General features: G+C 39.5%; 1 long non-coding RNA gene across 1 annotated transcript in view; it reads left to right on the top strand.

Annotated features, from left to right (window-relative positions):
* The window catches only part of LOC145534964 (uncharacterized), a 110153-nt gene extending 90467 nt beyond the window's left edge, over positions 1-19686 (top strand). Inside the window, exon 4 of the long non-coding RNA XR_014075137.1 lies at positions 19283-19686. This is a non-coding gene — a long non-coding RNA (uncharacterized LOC145534964). The remainder of the gene's footprint in view (positions 1-19282) is intronic.
* The last annotated feature ends 327 nt before the right edge of the window (positions 19687-20013 follow it).

Here is a 20013-nt window from a genome sequence, read left to right as displayed (position 1 = left end):
CCTGATGCCAGGAAAGATTGAGGGCAGGAGGAGAAGGGGATGACAGAGGATGAGATGGCTGGATGGTATCACCGACTCGATGGACATGGGTTTGGGTAAACTCCGGGAGTTGGTGATGGACAGGGAGGCCTGGCTTGCTGCGGTTCACGGGGTCGCAAAGAGTCGGACACGATTGAGCGACTGAACTGAACTTACCTAGGATAAGGTTTTAAACTGAATGGATGAGTTTTTCCTCTGGTGCTGATTTTCCTTCTTCTGAGTTTCTGTTCTCCATAAATTACCTACCTAAAGAAAGTGAAAGCAAAAGTGAAGTTGCTCAGTTGTGTCTGACTCTTTGCGACCCCATGGACTCCTCCGTCCATGGGGTTTTCCAGGCAGGAATACTGGAGCGGGCTGCCATTTCCTTCTCCAGGGGATCTTTCCGACCCAGGGATCGAACCCGGGTCTCCTGCATTGCAGGCAGACGCTTTACCTTCTGAGCCACCAGGGAAGCCCTACCTACCTGTGTGTTCATCTATTTTATCTAGTTACTTTTCTTGAAAGATAAAGGAATCTTCATTTTATCCCAGGGATGACTAAGTTCTCTATTTAATCAAATAATTAAATATATCTTTTCTCTAATAATTTATTTAAAAAGCTAGGGTAGGAGATGCCACTGACACACTTTGGAAGATGCGTTCTTTTTAAGTTCAAAGTCTGTTTTTTTGAGTTTATATTTACTTTTTTAAATTGATGTATAGTTGATTTATTATATAGTGTTAGTTTCAGGAGTATATATATTCTTTTCAGATTTTTTTACTTATGTGTGTGTGTGTTGTGCTCAGTCATATCCAGCTCTTTGTGATACCATGGACTGTAGCCCACTAGACTCCTCTGTTCATGGAATTCTCCAGGCAAGAATATTGGAGTGGGTAGCCATTTCCTTCTCCTTTTCACTTATAGGTTATTATAAAATACTGAGTATAGCTTCTTGTGCTATACAGTAGATCATTTGTTGGTTATCTATTTTATATTAATGTATAGTTGTGTATATATGTTAATACCAAATTCCTAATTTATTCCCCTCTTTGGTAACCATGTTTGTTTTCTATACCCGTGGGTCTATATCTTTCTTTATCTAGTTATTTAAATAAGAAACTTGCAATCTTAAAATCTCAATCCCCACAGACATCAGTCCCTACATCTTTTCGATTCCACATTTCAAATAGTTTTTTTTTTTTTTGCTATCAATAGGCATTTTATTTTATTTTTAACTTTAGAATATTGTATTTGTTTTGCCATACATTGACATGAATCCACCATGGGTGTACATGTTTTCCCCTTCCAGAACCCCCCTCCCCCTCCCTCCCCATCCCATCCCTCTGGGTCATCCTGGTGCACCAGCCCCAAGCACCCTGTATCATGCATCGAACCTGGACTGGCGATTCGTTTCACATCTGATAATTTACATGCTTCAGTGCCATTCTCCCATATTATCCTGCCCTCACCCTCTCCCACAGAGTCCATAATACTGTTCTATTTATCTGTGTCTCTTTTGATGTCTCGCATACAGGGTTATCTTTACCAATTCACTAAATACCATATATATGTGTTAGTATACTGTATTGGTGTTTTTCTTTCTGGCTTACTTCACTCTGTATAATAGGCTCCAGTTTCATCCACCTCATTAGAACTGATTTGAATGTATTCTTTTTAATGGCTGCGTAATATTCCATTGTGTATATGTACCACAGCTTCCTTATCCATTCATCTGCTGATGGGCATCTAGGCTGCTTCCATGTCCTGGCTATTATAAATAGTGCTGCGATGAACATTCTGAGGAAACCAGAATTGAAAGAGACACATGTACCCCAATGTTCATCAAATAGTTTTAAGATCACTCTCTACTTTTCATCTACCACTTACGACCTAACTCCAGACTACCATGATCTCTTGTCCTACATTCATCTCCTTACTACTTCTATCCATCTCCTTACTATCTATGTCTGCTCTTGCCTCTCCACTCCAATCTTTAAATCTGAACCATAAAGGTAGTTTAACTGATTAGATTGCTCCCATGCTGAAGACCTTTCAATCTACTCTCAGGATGCAATTCAAAATTCTTGACATAAGTTACTAGGCTCAGAATACTTCACTAGCATCATTCTAAGTCACTTAATTTTTTTGCTGAGATTCAGTCACACTGGCCTTGATAATGAGGGACTTGAAAGGGCTTCAAAAGTATAGTTAGATTATTAGATTAATTAAAACCAATTATTAGATGAATTAAAATGAAAGAATGCAGAAACTGTTTCAGGAAAAGCATAGCGAGCATTGATTCAAAGAGTCCAGGCCTGGCTTTCTATAATGAGACTCATTAGAGAGAGACAAGAAGAAAGTAGATCTTAAATATTCTCACCACATAAACACATGAAGATAACTTCGAAGTGACATTAATTAGCTTGATTGTGATGATATTTACAATGCATATGTGTATCAAATCTTCAGCTTGTAAATCTTATATAAACATGTGCAGATTTTCTTTGTCAATTATACCTCACTAAACCTGGAACAAAAACAAAAGTAGTTAAAACAGTTAGAAAATAAGATTAATAATTAGTGCATGGAACTTGGGAAGATTTTCAGAAAAAGTATAGGGGACCTAATTTCCTTATCTTTGATAGCAGGGAAACAAAAGCTACTGTCACAAACTTAAATATTAACAAATGACTAATGACTTCAGCTTCATTTTTTTTCAAAATATTATTTCTTAAACCAAAAAGAAGATTTTTATAAAATCATACTCTCTTAGTGAAGAAGTAGTTGTTTGAAGTTTGGCAAGCTCTTTGATTTCACACTAGCATATTTTTTCCTATTAAGTTCAAGTAAAAAAGAAAGTCTTTGTCTATATCTACATTAATGCAAATAGACATCTGGAATGATAAGAAACTAATATTGATAATGGTTTTATGAAATGTAAGTGTGGTCAGCTCTTACAGGAGGGATGGAAATGGATAGAAGACAACTTTTTCTTTTCATTCTCTAGTTTCTATACTCTTTGAATGTTTTTATATTTGTACTCTGTGAATATTTGTCAACAAGGGTTTTCTGAGCAGGAGCTCATAGCCAACTTTTTGTTTTTATCCTTGTATGATTTGCGATATTTGTGTACATTAATCAGTCATATTTAAATTTGAATACTTTTTAAAAGAAATGTAAATATAGGATATAATTAAAAATAAAAGTAATAAATCAAAAATTAAATAATACAATAAATATCCAAAGGTTTAAAATAAAAGGTTGACACAGTAACATAGGTTTTATGTGGTTAGAGAGAATGAGTGAAGGAACATTCAATATATTTTAGGAATGTAGGAATTCAAAATCTCTTTTAAGTTACTCATATACAAATGAATGAAATGATCAAAGTAAATAAATATATAATGTCAAAATAACATGTGAATGCAGATGTATAATTAAAATATATTAAAATTCAAATGGAATAAGGGCAAAGAAAACAAAACAAGACCAAAACCCTAAGGATTAGAAGCATTATTAAACAAAAAGTTAAGGTAAGCTAAAACAAGTAAAAGGAAAAATGTTTACACAAAGAGTACATTACATGTTTACACAAAAAGAAAAATAAATTTCCTTAAAATAGAAGTGTTAAGAAATGAAAAATTACTATTAAATGTAAAGAAAAGACTAGGTCAATAGGGAACATACTAATAAAATATGATAAGAGTACTAAAATTATGAAATGGCATGGAAGAGAATGATTAGATAAAATCTAAAAAAAGCAAATATAAAGAAATAGTCCAAGATTACATTTTTACTGATTGCTAAAGTTAGCTAAATGGGAACAAGATCCCCAAATTCCCAAAATGTTTGGATAAACATATACTAGCTGTTTGCTTTTCATACTGATAATAAATGAAAGCAAATTCAATTTGAACACTTTCTTCTGTGCCACAGTTATTCCAAAATACATAGAAACAGAAAGTATGTATAAGGGAGAAAATTTTAAAGCAAAAACACAAACAACAACAAAAATCAATGATTATTTCTATGCTAATTCTGGAAGTCCTGATTCAGGTTATAACAATACTCTCAGCAGAGCAGAAAAAAAGGAAACATGCATAAAAAAAATAAAACAATAGTTTAAAAATCAGTAATATGGTGAAGTGTTTTAAAATGCAAAAAAATTCAATCACAAAGGAAATGAGATAATGACAGAAACATGAAAAATAAGTTAAATTACTAGAAATCAAATAATGGTAAACAATAAGCACTTAAAATTAAACAGGCGACAGGTGGTTGAAAGCAGAACATTAAATGAGGCAGCTGGACAATGTCCAAATTCTAACAGTTTCCTAGTATGAAAATAACAAGACAAAGAAAGTGTTATTTTATTTTCCCTTTATTTCTGTTAAGGTTAATGGAAACCATGGATATGGACTCTAGGGATTAGGGGAGCTAGGAGAGAGCTGAGTTTCTCGCAATAAGAAAGGGGTTTGGAAGAACAGAGATCAGAGCCTGAGGCCCAAAGCTGCGTGGGAATTCTAGTTGCTAGGTTGGGTGTTCTAATAACAGGCATCTTAACACTAGCAGCCAAAGAAATATTTGGGGGAAGAACAGATGTATCTACTGTTAGGTGTTATTAAATTGCGTATTTTGTGGTGTGAAGTAAAAGCCACTTGTCTTCATCTCGAGCAGACACATGCACGCTCATACACAGACACACATGCAGACACTAACAATTTGGATAATGCATTTGTCTGGGAATACTCACTGAGCACCCAGTGCTCCTTTAACCTTCACTGTAGCCCTGAGGATAGTGATCATTACTCTGCCCATTCCACAGATCAAGAACACTGAGTCACAGGGAGGTTAAGTAATGTGCCCAGGATTATAGAGTTGGAGTGGCAGAACCATACTGCAAAACCACGCAATTTGTGTCACACTCTCTACTCTGCCAAAATAGTCCGTGATTGGGGATGCTTAAAACTAGGGGCTTCCTGTGGGAAACCACTCATATCAAGCTTATAATTAAGAATTTGAAGCTCCCTCTGTCTTCCCTTGGGCTTCCCACGTGGCTCAGTGGTGAAGAATCTGCCTACCAAGCAGGAGATGTAGGTTCGATCCCTGAATTGGGACGATCCCATGGAGAAGGAAATGGCAACCCACTCCAGTATTCTTGCCTGCAGAGGAACCTGGCAGGTTGCAGTCCATGGGGTTGCCAAGAGCACGCATGCATAGCATAGCATAGCATTGAGAAATTTATCACATTTCTTTCTGACAGAGCAGTAAGATATTTGCCCTGGAAGCTGAAATTTCTGATATAATCATTAACAGAAGAATTGGAAAGATGAGAAGGATTGGGAACTGAGGTCCCTGGTGTGCTAAGGACTAAATAGTGATGCTGTTTATGTTAGAACAGACAAGAGTCAAGAGCCCATGAGACATACAATGATGAATCATGAAATGACTTTGTTTCAATAAATAAGTCTTTCCCACCATGGTCTAAGTAGAGTTGTCTGAGTTAGATAATTTTGTAAAACATATAATAGAGAACTAAAAAATATTTGGGGCTAAGAGGAGGAAGAAATAGAATGGTTTAATTACATGCAAAGATTTTTTTTTTTAATTTATTTTAATGGTCCTGTGATGTAACTATATCTGCAGGATACGTGCACAGGCACCAGAGAGAAGGCACCATTCTCTTGTCCATTTTCTTAGTCCTTTCACTTCTGTGTTACTTTTGGATTGATATTTAGAAAAGAAATCAGAAGTACTTTGCCAGAAAATCTGTGTCAATAAACACATGAAGAAGCTGGAAGGTGGGTGATTAAGGAGGAAAGTGAAAAGGGATAAACAGCCATGGGGTGAGTTCAGGGAGGGCTCTTGGGAGCATGATATGGTTGCTCCTCTGGAGCAGCTCTGGGATTTCTGGGATAGAGGACTCTGGGTTCATCAGAGGCACTGTTATGAAGTATTAATATCACTTGCTTTCCTTTTTGTGTTCTTTTGTGAGATGCAAAGGAAAATTTGGAATCACTTTTGTAATGACTTTGATTATTCATGACTTCAGAAAAGGGAAGACCTTCTAGAAGTCTGACATTTGTTAGGATTACATAACTATTCTAAAGTCATACCACCCAGGACCCCAAAATAATACCGTCTTGCTCTTGAAACCTGGACTCTAAAGTGAGACTTCCCATCAAAGGGTGATTGTAGGCATATTAATGTTGAATTTGTGTACTTTCCAATTTCAGGCACAGTCTCATATCTTGGAATGCACTGGAATTTAATTTAAAAAAACCTCCAGGGTTTTCCTTCTTACCTATTACTGTATGGGATGACTTTAATCTCTTTGAAGATGTCTTTGCCTATATAATATTATACTAACTACCCTCTCCCTGTCAACCTGATAGGGTTTTCGTAAAGATCAACAATGCAAACCTGAAATATATACAGCAATATCACAGTGTTGGGCTAGTAATTTGTTACATAATTAATCATCTTGGAGAGGTGATTGGCTGTGCCTTGTGACCTATGGATTTTGCTGCATGAGAGAGTAAATGTATACCACTAACTCACAACTACTCCATCTCCAAAACAGATACTGTACAAAAAAAATCAGACTACAGGAAAATTTGCAAAAGCAAAACCATCTATGTATATGACTATTTTGTGCCCTGGATTGGGGAGTTTATTGCAGGATAGTATTCTGTGCACATTTATTAGAAGACTTGGTAAAAAACTTCACCCTCCCATCTAGACACTTATTGTACCCAAAGAAATGCTGTAAATTACTCAGGGTGACAAAGGGACCAGTGTGAAGCATGAACTCAAGCAGCTGCCCCACGGTGGTCATCTTCTCCCTGGCAGCAAATATCTTCCAGAGGACGAGGGGCACGCAAGCCAGGGAAGACAAACCATCCTGTCAGGGAGGGATATGACAAGTGTGAGATTGCTTTATTTAAGAAGAAAACCTTCCTTGTTGGAGGCGTCTTATGTTCGTGGGACCCAGACGAGATAAGCATACAAACTCTATGGCTGTTAATACTCTTGGAATGAGAAATGAAATGTTTCTTTTGAGTGATAATTCAGGCCAGCAGGTGTGTTTGCACATAGATAAATGGAAAGCCTGGAGGGAGGGCATGGGAAGTAAGGAAAAAGAATTCAAGTAGAGCAAAAGAAAGACCAAAAAAATGTCAGGGCTTCCTAACTTCTGAGGACAGAGACAACTGGGAACCACATAATGGTTCTACCAAATAATGGAACTACCAAATAATGATGCACTAAAATGTTCAAATGAGCTTATGAGATGTGAACTACCTCTATTCTCCTGGTTGCTAACTATTTTGTGTTTTAAAACACTTTAAGGAATTGATAAAAAAAAAAATAAACTATGGAAATTTTTATTCATGGAAAAAAATGCAGATATTTATACGTGCAAAACATTTTGTATAATTTCCATAGTATTGATGATTCTGTGATCCTTCAGTGTACCTCTCCCAGAGCTCCATGCTGACTTTCTTCCTTATCTATAGGATGTGCTTTGATGTGATGTGTTGTGATAAGATGTGTTTTCATAGGGTATGATGTGATATGGTATGATGTGATAGGGTATGATATGGTATGATGTGATAGGATGTGATGTGATGTGCTAGGATGTGCTATTATATTAAAACAAGGAGAGAGTGGTTTGGTTAAAAGCAGAACTCTAAAGTACATGGGTGCAGGGAAATGAGGCCTTTTTAGGGAGATCTTGCTCTGGCTCAGTTGTCTTTGCTTAGTCCAGACTCCTGATTCATGTTCACAGTTGGGGGAGTATATTTTAGAGGACACAAGGATATCTATTGCTCAGTGGTATCCAAATATGAGATATCAGTGTATATCCTGGATCTCAAATACACAGCAGCCACAGGCAACTCTCTGAGGGTCAGAATTCCAGGGGCACCATTAATACCAAATGGTGTTAATGTGAATGGTAGCCCCTGGGGTAGTTCCAAATGGTGGCCTCTAAAAGTAGTCCACCATTTGGAGCTCCAGGATGCTCTTCTCACCATTACAGGTGGACAGAAGGGCTATGAAGAACACAGGGGTGGTTTGTCTAGTCCTCAGTTATAGGCTGGGACAGAGCAGCATGGCCTCACACAGAGATATCCAACCAGAGGGTGGCTTCTCCTGCCAAACAGGAGTCACAAACAGATCTTCTGAACACTCACAGAGAAGGAAAATATCTTTGTGCTGAAGCCAGAAGAGTAGCCAGGGTGAAGGTGCACATGGCTTGGGGGCTTCTATTCCCATAGCTGTGGTTATTGGATGAGGAAAGGCATATGGAACACTTGACATTAGTATAAGCTGTGGGGCAGTCAGTACTGGCCCCTCTCCCTTCCTCTAATGTCCTTTGCAGAGGGTGGACAGGACACACATGGGCTCTGTGCCAGGACATCTGAGTGAGAGAATGTCTACAGTTCTGGCCTGAAGTCCAGTGTCCATCCATCCAAACCTACCAGGAAGCAGTTCTTTTAGGGTTCTCGTCTTTCTGACAAGGGATTGCTTCCATCTGTGGAAGTATTCATGGTGCAGCCTGCCAGAAATCATAAGGTTAATGACATTGAATTTTCCTTTTTCTTTAACACCTGGATCACTTTGGGCTAATTTCATGACTCTGGAGTAATAACACTCCTCTCCAGAGCATCTTGCAGATTCCTGGAGTGCCTAAGATTCCATCCACAGCTTTTTGCTGTCACCAGGATAATTGCATCAATATCTATTAAACCAGTCAAGGTTGGATTCTATAATACTATTGAGGAACTCTTTGGAACAAGAGAAGACAAATGAGAATGTATTGACCACCTGCAGTGTAAAGTTTCTACCTCCTCCCCCTGCTTTCCCATAGTTGTTAGAACATCATTTGTCTAAAGGGTAACTCTCCATCACTTCTTAAATTAATTGCTCTCAATATCACTAGCCTCTCTCCACTTAGGGGCATTTTTTTGGCATTCAAACCTACATGCCAGCTTCATTGTGTAGAACAATTTAGAATAGCCAGAGTTTTAAAGAGAAGTGAGCAGTTTGAGTGTTGGTGACAGTGACATAGCTGTGCACAATGTCAGATTTATGTCAAAGATCTGAGGTACTGGACCCTCAAGGTGCCACAAAATGGATTTTATGTCCATTTTCCATTGCTACCAGAGAATAATAACAGAGAGCTAGATGTTACCCCAGCAATAGCCTGGGTTACCAAGCACAAGCCTTCCTCAGAGAGTATTCGAAAGCACAAGACCCTCGGCTTCTCTTTTGCCTACATGGGTCTATCTTTTCTGCCAAGTTACCAGTGGCTCCTTTCACTTTTCCATTCCCTTGAACATTGAGACAATATTTACTGAGTCCTGTGACAATATGATGAGCACCCTGCCCTCTAGAGCTTACAGTTCATGGGTATAAACATAAAGAATCACTGTACAAAGGGACAAAGAAGTGAGAAGACAAACTCTGAGTACTGTGTAGCCCACAGTAACCACACTAACTGCACTGTGGGGTGAAGGGGGTCTTCCAGGGGAGGTCACGTCTGAGCTCTCATGATTGCAGAGGGAGAGTTTTCCTTGTGAACACAGTGAGGTAAGGGATCTCAGAGGGCTGGAGCATCATGAGAAGAGGCTAGAAATGTAAGGGCTGTCAGGGAGCTCCATGCAGGTGGAGTCAGGGTTTGTGCACAGATTTCTGGAGCCCCTAAGATTTCATCTACTGCTTTTTGAGAGAGAACAGAAGGTAATTCAGATCAGGTATGAGAGATAGTGTATCAGAAAGTCTTCTGCCTTCAGCTTTGGTTACTTTGTCCTTTTCCTTTGGGTCAAAACACACCTCTTACCATGAAAGAAAGGAATGGGGAATAAAGTATATTCCTAGGGAGCTTGATGTAGCTGAAGAAACTTCCAGAGTAGGAAACCTTGTTTTGTTTGAGAGAGCTGCAGTTTTCTGAATGATAACATTATATGAATTGAGATATATTTTGTGGTAGACAACGGAAAGAGCTTCTAAGGCAAAAAGAGAGCTTTTCTATGAAGACCAAAAAGGAAATGGAATTTTACCTTTCTGGATTATATTACAGTGAGACTTGTATGGAGTCATAATTCCAACAGAACCAACTCTGCTTCTTCGCTTTTGATTAATATGATCACATTTATCTAAAATTGGTAAGATATGAATATTGACTTCACTGGGCTATTGTACAGAATAAGTGAATCACCTATGAGAAATTGCCTATCACAGGGTCTGGCACTTCATATAGAATCAGAAAATACGTTTCTCTTTTTTCCTCTTCTCTCCTTCCTTTCAGATTTCTCTTTCCTTGATTATTTTGATGGCGAAGGAAAAAATCAGTCTAGCTATAGTTTTTCACAAGCAAGCTGTTGAATTTTATCTACCAAAACCCATGCATTGAAATAACAGTGACAGGCTCTTTCCAATTTTTCCAGGTCATTTTCACCCTTGTGATTGTTGACAGTAAACCCATGGAACTGAAATTTGTTTCCTGACCACATTTCCCCTCCTTTTCACACATGGAAGCCTTTATTTGCTGGGAGAACCTCTTCCTAAGTCCATTACTGAGAGGGCTGATGCCCATGTTGGAGGAAAACAGAAACAAGCTCTTTCATTTGAAAATGAAAGAAGGCATGTGGTAGTGAAGTCTCCAGGGACCTGGGAACTCAGTACATAGTCTCAAAGTCTTTTTTTTTTTTTCAATTTTTAAATTTATGTTTTATTTTTGTTTGCTGTGTCTTTGTCACTGTACAGGGCTACTCTCTAGTTGTAGTGTGCAGGCTCCTCATTGTGATGGCTTCTCTTGTTGCGGAACACAGGCTCAGTAGTTGTGCACAGGCTTAGTTGCCCCATGGCATGTGAAGTCTTGCCCATCTGGGGATTGAACTCGTGCCCTCTTCATTGGCAAGCATATTCTTAATCATTGGACAACTGGGGAAGTCCAGTCATGGAGTCTTGACTTGAACTCTTGTTTTCCTCTGGGTCTCTGTGAGGTAGATTCCTCCAGGCCTGGCAATGAGCAACAAGATAGAATCAGATGCTCTACAGAGAACTGAAATTGCTGACCAAAGAGCTTGCGCTTTCAAAGGAGCACTTGATTAAAATACAAGGATACCAGAAACTCAGAAAATACGGTTGTTTCAAGAGAATGAAGTCTAACCACTTGGCATTCTCCCAAGCAAGCTGCTGCCAGAATTGTTTCTAAAACATAGGTTTGATTATGTCATGCCTATATGCGCAAACCTTCTTTAACAGCCCATTGATTTCAATATAAAGTTTTAAATCTCTTTTCATGGATTAGTGAAATTCATGCATTTCAAGTTACTTCTGAGCACCTAAGACTTCAATTTTGACTTCCCCTTAGCCTTCTCTGGGTCTGAGATCTCCGTGTACTGCTGCAGCCAAAATGGAACAACTGATAACTCTAGAAGAAAGATTTCTGAAGAGGAGTGTTATTCATCTGTCATCATGAGTGTTGTCCTCATGCTTGACTTATAAGGGGGACCTGTGAGGAGGTTCAGGTACCCTGCAGCAGTTACTCTGAGGTTCTCAGAGCCCTGGGAACTAGGATTCAGGCCCGTGCATTCCCCACTTGGGCTCCGCTCTGAGAACAAGGCTGGCCAGCCGTCTTCTGTCCAGGTCTTTGTTTCCTAATTACTGGTTAGCTGACTCCAAAGGTATATTTTTACCTCTTCTTTCTCACACCCTGCTCAGCTTCAGGGTAATAAACTGTGAGTAGAAAAAGTCAAAAAAGTCCTCTTGGTCTTGGTTTTCCAAAATTACCACCTAGAAGAAAAGATACAATTTCTAGACAGAATCCTGGTTCCTACTTGAGCAACAAATACATTTTTTCAGCCCCCAAAACATTTCATAATGGATATCATGGAGAAGTAGAGAAAGCACAGCCATTGTTTAAAAGCCAGAAGTGGGCAGTAGACCAAGTCAGGAGCTGGTGGAATACAAACCAATATTGTCTTCTTGGCCCACGAACCACCTGGTGGGAAGCAGTGTTCTTGACCAGTGGTTGCTAATATGGGTTTTCACACTCTAAGAGTGCTCAAGATCATCCAATGCAATATGGGTTTCAAAAAAACAAGGGCTTCTATTTTAATAGTTTATCAAAAATAACAAGAATGAAGTTCTACTACTATTTTGCGGATCGACACCAGTGTCTTTACTTGATCCATGTGTCACATGGTCCCATCTCAAGTTTAGTTGATGAAATATCAAGGTTCTAAAACAAGGAGGACTTGACAGTGGAGCTTCATACTTCATTTACTTTTCATATAGGGTAATGATTTCTAGTTTCTGTGTGTCTGGTTACGTGGACTTATTTCATTTTAACTAGATCTGTTTTCCTTCTGTGTTGAGTATTTCTTGTGGTATATAAGAACCTCCATGAGATGGGCCAGTTGGACAATTCCATACATACCCTGGGGGAAAGAGGACTTGATGAAGCTGTGAAGTTTTCAGGGCTGCTGTGGCTGGGAGGAGAGGGAATGATGAGCTTCATTGTGGATGAGTAGAAGGTTTTATGTCTAATAACACTTCACATTAAGTTACATTAAACAGTGAGCTCAGAGCTATTGGTTTCAATCATGAGCTGAGACACAAAACTCAGAGTAATGGTGTTTTGTGGCAACCTTAGTTTGATATGCTATAAAGACCAATAAAGCATGAGGTTTTGTTAAGAGGGAGATTGAAAACAAGTTCTGCCTTTAAATCTTGATTCAGCAAATCATTGATTGAATACTTGTTATGTGTCTTCATGTTAGAAAGATACACATCTGCCTATTACAATTTACAATAGACTCAGAGAGTTGAAAAACTCCAGAAAGAAGCAACTAGAATTATCATTGTAAACACTCAAGTGGAGATAGAATAGAACTAATTATAATTCCTTAGAAAGGTGACGTGGAAGGAGGGGCAGAGACTTGAGTGTAAAATAATAAAGAACAACAGATCTTTTGTTAGAACCATTTTCTGGTCTCTTTGCTTTGTTAATAAGATAAAGAAACAAGGCAAGGGATTGGGTTGTGGGGAGGGAGAAGAGTTCTAAATCAGTTGAACCAATTATGTTTACCTGAGTGATAATTTCTATAGATAAATAGCCTAGTCATATTGTTGGAAATGTAGGATGTTGACAGAAATACTCCATCCATCTCTATGTCCCCAGAAGGGTTGATGAAATCTTCACATGTCTTATCCTCCCCCAGCAGCTGCTTCTTCCTAAACCACCTTACTCACCCTCATCCCAGTACTATCCTTTTGCCAGTTGGGACTGGGTCAGCAAAGCAGAAAGCACTGTAAGATTCCAAGCAGGAAACTGTTTCATACAGAAAACTCAATACCAACTGACTGACTGAGGGAATGGTAGGCAGAGCTTCTAATGGCTTCTAGGAAATCAGTATGTGAGAGAAGAATCAGAAACCACCACCTTCAGGAGACACCTCGCCTGCATGTAGCACCAGAGTGAGTGATTCACTCAAAGATGCTCCAGGCCCCTGGCACACCTCTGCCATCTGATGAAACCCATGCATCTGTGTGTACCTGCCACAAAAACAGTATGACTTCACCTTCTTATCCATCTTCCGTCTCTAAGTTGTATCCAACTCTTTTGCGACCCCGTGAAAAACTGTAGCCTGCCAGGCTCCTCTGTCCATGTGATTTCCCAGGCAAGAATTCTAGAGTAGATTGCCGTTTCCTCCTCCAGGGGATCTTCCTGACAAAAGGATTGAGCTTGCATCTTCTGCGAGCAGATTCTTTACCACTGAGCCACCAGGGAAGCCCCTTCGATAGATACTATATCACTAATAAAATAACGTGAGCTGATAGGTTTTTAATGGAGTTTAAAGTCTAAGAAGAAAAGGCCTCCTCTCTTCCTTTAGGTGGGGCTTCCACACTCTCTGTGCTGATGTCATATAACCATCCCAGAGAGATCTTTGTTATTCCTCTCTTGCAAGGGACTATCCACAAGTTCCCCTGCTCTCACTTTCAGCATTGTTTTGCTCCCATTACCAAGGCTTTTTCTGCCATTCTTCTGAGATGGCCAGTGAAGAATATACCTCTGTCACTCAGCCACAAAGCAGGCTTTGCATGCAGACTTTTAGAGTAAAAAACTAAGAATTATACCACTGAATTTGATTCAGTCTTTCATTTTATCCCTGGATAAAATGAACATCTTCCTTTAAGACTGAAGATACTATGAAAGAAAATGCCCTGGGTAAAGCCCTAAATTACTGGTAAAGGACAAAACTGGTTTTCAAGGGCTTACTCCCTAGGTGGTGTGTGTGTATGTGTGTGTGTGTGTGTGTACGTGTGTGTACGTGTGTGTGTGTGTGTGTACGTGTGTGTGTGTGTGTCTTGTGGGGGTTGGGAGTGGGAGTTGGGAAGGACACAGCTTCTTATCTACTTTAGCGTCTAGAATTAAAAGAACGATATTTATTATCCTCATTCCCTTTGTCCTAGACTCAGGACAGGTCTTCAATTGTGATCTTACAGTAGGGTGAAATAGATACTATGACATGAGCCAGGGCTAACAACATGAGGAGACATGTGCAGGCATACCTGAATTTAGGCAACGGGCATGTAGCTTTGCTCTCTTTTGGTGACATCTATTGCATCTCAAACTGCATTAATGCTTTCAAAATGGAGATTAAAAAATAGAAACCTAAAGATATTTATTTAAGCCTCAAAGTTAGAGAAGTTGTACATTAAGACTCCTCAGTCAAGCCTGAAATTATAACCTGAGGCATGGAACAGTGGTGATCAACTCTGTCTGCTTTTTCCCCATTCCCTGGTAGTCCTAAAGGCTGGCAAGACCCTGCTAAGTGGGTACTCTCCTTACGGCAACATCATGAACTTTTCCTGATTAGCCATTGCAGACCATCAACACCAAAGACCCACAGGCAAGAATAAGGAGACTTTGTGGGTTGTCATACTTTGCCTTTACATTTCTTCACAGAGCACTGAAGTCTAATATTGATCCAGGAGACAGTGGTCACAACTGGCATTTCTTTCCACCAAATTAAAAGAATAAGAGAGAATTCTGATGAATTGAACAAAGCCTAGATGCTTTATCTTGCACTGACATTTTGATATTTTAAGGAAATGTATTTCCTAGCTGTATCCTGCAGATAGATAACTCCATTATTCCACTTTGTTGGAATTGCAGAAAAAATAATCAAACTTGCCAGCATGCTCATATCTTAGACTTTTCAGTGTGTCATAATTCATGCAGACTCTGCTGCAAGACCTGCTGGGATGGCAAGAAGGGGAGCCTAGAGAGAGGAGAACAAGCCAGAAGTGGACAAAGCTAAACCCCAGGCATTCATCTATTTGTTAGAACTACATCTCAGAGACAGTGGCCAGTAGGCCAAACTGAAGTGTCCAAGTTGATGAACAGAAAGCCATAACATAATATCCCAAGACACTGGCCTAGAGGTTGCATTATAATATCCAAGGGGGATGGTAACAAAACCATTTAATCATGTCCAAAGTGGCAGTCGGAAGGCCATTTTCTAGTTTATAATGTCCTGATAGGGTGTTCGTTTCCAAGGCAAACCATTCAATATCACAGTAATCCAAGTCTATGCCCTGACCAGTAATGCTGAAGAAGCTGAAGTTGAATGGTTCTGTGAAGACCTACAAGACCTTTTAGAACTAACCCAAAAAGATGTCCTTTTCGTTATAGGGGACTGGAGTGCAAAAGTAGGAAGTCAAGAAACACCTGGAGTAACAGGAAAATTTGGCATTGGAGTACAGAATGAAGCAGGGCAAAGGCTAATAGAGTTTTGCCAAGAGAATGCACTGGTCATAGCAAACACCCTCTTCCAACAACATAAGAGAAGACTCTACACGTGGACATCACCAGATGGTCAACACCAAAATCAGATTGATTATATTCTTTGCAGCCAAAGATGGAGAAGCTCTATACAGTCAGCAAAAACAAGACTGGGAGCAGACTGTGGCTCAGATCATGAACTCCTTATTGCCAAATTCAGACTTAAATTGAAGAAAGCGGGAAAACCACTAGACCATTCAGGTATGACCTAAATCAAATCCCTTATGATTATACAGTGGAAGTGAGAAATAGATTTAAGGGACTAGATCTGATAAACAGAGTGCCTGATGAACTATGGACGGAGGTTCATGACATTGTACAGGAGACAGGGATCAAGACCATCCCCAAGAGAAAGAAATGCAAAAAGCAAAATGGCTGTCTGAGGAGGCCTTACAAATAGCTGTGAATAGAAGAGAAGCGAAAAACAAAGGAGAAAAGGAAAGATATTCCCATTTGAATGCAGAGTTCCAGAAAATAGCAAGGAGAGATAAGAAAGCCTTCCTCAGTGATCAGTGCAAAGAAATAGGGGAAAACAATAGAATGGGAAAGACTAGAGATCTCTTCAAGAAAATTAGAGATACCAAAGGAACATTTCATGCAAAGATGGGCACAACAAATGACAGAAATGGTATGGACTTGACAGAAGCAGAAGATATTAAGAAGAAGTAGCAAGAATACACAGGAGAACTGTACAAAAAAGATCTTCACAACCCAGATAATCACAATGGTGTGATCACTTGCCTAGAGCCAGACATCTTGGAATGTGAAGTCAAGTGGGCCTTAGGAAACATCACTATGAACAAAGCTAGTGGAGGTGATGGAATTCCAGTTGAGCTATTTCAAATCCTAAAAGATGATGCTGAGAAAGTGGTACACTCAGTATGTCAGCAAATTTGGAAAACTCAGCAGTGGCCACAGGACTGGAATAGGTTAGTTTTCATTCCGATCCCAAAGAAAGGCAATGCCAAAGAATGCTCAAACTATCACAGAATTGCATGCATCTCACACGCTAGTAAAGTAATGCTCAAAATTCTCCAAGCCAGGCTTCAGCAATACGTGAACTGTGAACTTCCAGATGTTCAAGCTGGTTATAGAAAAGGCAGACGAACCAGAGATCAAATTGCCAACATCAGTTGGATTATCAAAAAAGCAAGAGAGTTCCAGAAAAACATCTACTTCTGTTTTATTGACTATGCCAAAGCCTTTGACTGTGTGGATCACAATAAACTGGAAAATTCTGAAAGAGATGGGAATACCAAACCACCTGATCTGCCTCTGGAGAAACCTGTATGCACGTCAGGAAGCAACAGTTAGAACTGGACATGGAAAAACAGACTGGTTCCAAGTAGGAAAAGGAGTACGTCAAGGCTGTATATTGTCACCCTGCTTATTTAACTTATATGCAGGGTACATCATGAGAAATGTTGGGCTGGATGAAGCACAAGCTGGAATCAAGATTGCCAGGAGAAATATCAATAACCTCAGACATGCAGATGACACACAACACCCTTATGGCAGAAAGTGAAGAAGAACTAAAGAGCCTCTTGATGAAAGTGAAAGAGGAGAGTGAAAAAGTTGGCTTAAAGCTCAACATTCAGAAAAGTAAGATCATGGCATCTGATCCTATCACTTCATGGTAAATAGATGGGAAAACAGTGGATACAGTGTCAGACTTTATTTTTTGGGGCTCCAAAATTGTTGCAGATGATGATTGCAGCCATGAAATTAAAAGACACTTGCTTCTTGGAAGGAAAGTTATGACCAACCTAGACAGCATATTAAAAAGCAGAGACATTACTTTGTCAACAAAAGTCCATCTAGTCAAAGCTATGGTTTTTCCAGTAGTCACGTATGGATGTAAGATTTGGACCACAAAGAAAGCTGAGCGCCGAAGAATTGATGCTTTTGAACTGTGGTGTTGAAGAAGACTCTTGAGAGTCCCTTGGACTGCAAGGAGATCCAACCAGTCCATCCTTAAGGAGATCAGTTCTGTGTGTTCATTGGAAGGACTGTTGGACATTGGATGTTGAAGCTGACACTCCAATACTTTGGCCCCTGATGCGAAGAGCTGACTCTTTTGAAAAGACCCTGATGCTGGGAAAGATTGAGGGCAAGTGGAGAAGGGACGACAGAGGATGAGATGGTTGGATGGCATCACCGACTCAATGGAAATTATTTTGGGTAAACTCCGGGAGTTGGTGATGAACAGGGAGGCCTGGCATGCTGTGGTTCATAGGGTCTCAAAGAGATGGATGCAACTGAGTGAATGATCTGAACTGATAGGGTAAGAAGAGTGGATCCTAAGACTACATTATAAAGTTCAAAATTGCAATCTTAATACTTTTATAATCTATGAGGTATGTTTATGGGAGTCAAATGAAAATTTCAAAGAGTAGAAGCCAAAAGAGCATATTGTGATGATCAAGAAGATACTCAGAGGTCATACATTATAATGGCTTGGATTTTGACCAACAAAACCCATTTTTCAGATGGCCAGTAGGTTGTCTAGCTGGTTACAGTGTACTGCTCAAGGATTGGGAAGTATTACCTTCTTAGTTCTCTGGTTTGTGGACAAAGATAGAGAAACACAAATCTGTGAGCATCAGGGGTGAAATTACTTTCTATTTCAAAGGAGGATTTGTTTGGGTTGAAGTAATCATCTTTATAATTCATTTAGAGAATCTTATAGAGCTGGGCTGGGTGGAACAGGCAAGGGCCAACAGAAAGTCTGCTGATAAATCTCAGAAGCCATGTGTTTTAGTCTTCTTGGGCTGCTGATACAAAATACCATAGGTTGGGTGGCTTACACAACAGATACTTTGCCTTTTTTCAGAGTTCTGGAGGCTGGAAGTCCAAGATCATGGTGTCATAGATTTGGTTTCTAGTGAGATATTTCTTGCTGACTTGATGGTCACATTCTTGCTGTGTCCTTCTGTGGCCTTTCCTCTGTGCTGTCATGGAGAAAGAGTTATCTTTGGTGTTCCTTCCTCTTCTTATTAGGACACCAGTCAGATCAGATTAGGGTCCCACCCTAATGCACTGACTTAATCATAATGACTTACTAAAGACCCTATCTCTAAATGTAGTCACATTGAGGCTTAGGGCTTCTACATTTAAATTTGGGAGGGGACACAACTCAGTTCATAGCAGTGTATCACTCAGTCTTTGGTTGACCATGTTGGAAACTAGTCTTATTAACCCTCCTGCACTGAAGAAACACTAGTGCTCTCCGAAGAATATATTCTAAGAAGGGTTTGAATAAAGCTTCTGCTCTGATTCATAGCACTTTATTCAAACCTCTTATAATGCTTCTTATAAGTCTTCATAAACTAGGTAGTTGTGATGTACAATTATGTTCATAACTGTTTTTATATGTATTTTTTATTGCTTTCTGTTACTTTACAGATCTACTTTTGTCTCTTCTCCATCTGATTTTCTGCCTTGGAAAGTGATCATGTACAATTCTCTTGCTGCTCTATGAGTTTGGGAGCTGTAGCTGGAAGTAAGAAGGTAGAAGAAGAGTAAGACCTGGATATTAATTCTTGTAGCTTTCTCCCTATAAGGTTTACTAAGGCTGCTTGTATTTTCCAATGGAAAGTCTCTGCTCCTCTCAAGGAAGCCCTCTCTACATGATTCTCTCCACTTTGAGTCTAGTAATTACTTTCTTCCCTCATTCTTTTGGGCTTAGAGGTGGGTAACAGAGTCCCCGATGCTAAGCCCCAAACATTTACTACCACTTGTAGTTCCTTTAAACTCAGCTGATGCATTTCTGAATAGTTCATTTGTTAATAAACCTTGAAAATATCCTAGATATCCTGTGTGTGTCATAGAAAGGCACATGTGATAGACAATGTATTATGAAGCCACCTCTCCTTTTTCACTTATTCTTCTTGGGACTCAACTTACATGCACATAATTTCCCAGGAAAATCACTTGTATTGACTGGAATGATTTAGAGAGGCTTAGTCACAAAGCATTCTAGGAACTCAGTACTATGCAGGGAAGCTGGGATGACTGGGGGCACTGGGCTCCACTGGAGTGTGGTGTGTGAAGTCCAGTCACAGCGTCTAGAAGTACGAGTAGAACCTGAGCCCTATCCACGCTGGGGCTGGGATCAAAGGAATTGAGAACTGCTT

This window comes from Giraffa tippelskirchi, chromosome 2, assembly GCF_054371585.1.
Source record: "Giraffa tippelskirchi isolate mGirTip1 chromosome 2, T2T-mGirTip1v1.2.pri, whole genome shotgun sequence".
Taxonomy (NCBI): Eukaryota; Metazoa; Chordata; class Mammalia; order Artiodactyla; family Giraffidae; genus Giraffa; species Giraffa tippelskirchi.
Note: the sequence above shows the minus strand (reverse complement) of the source record. Positions and strands in the feature narration are given on the sequence as shown.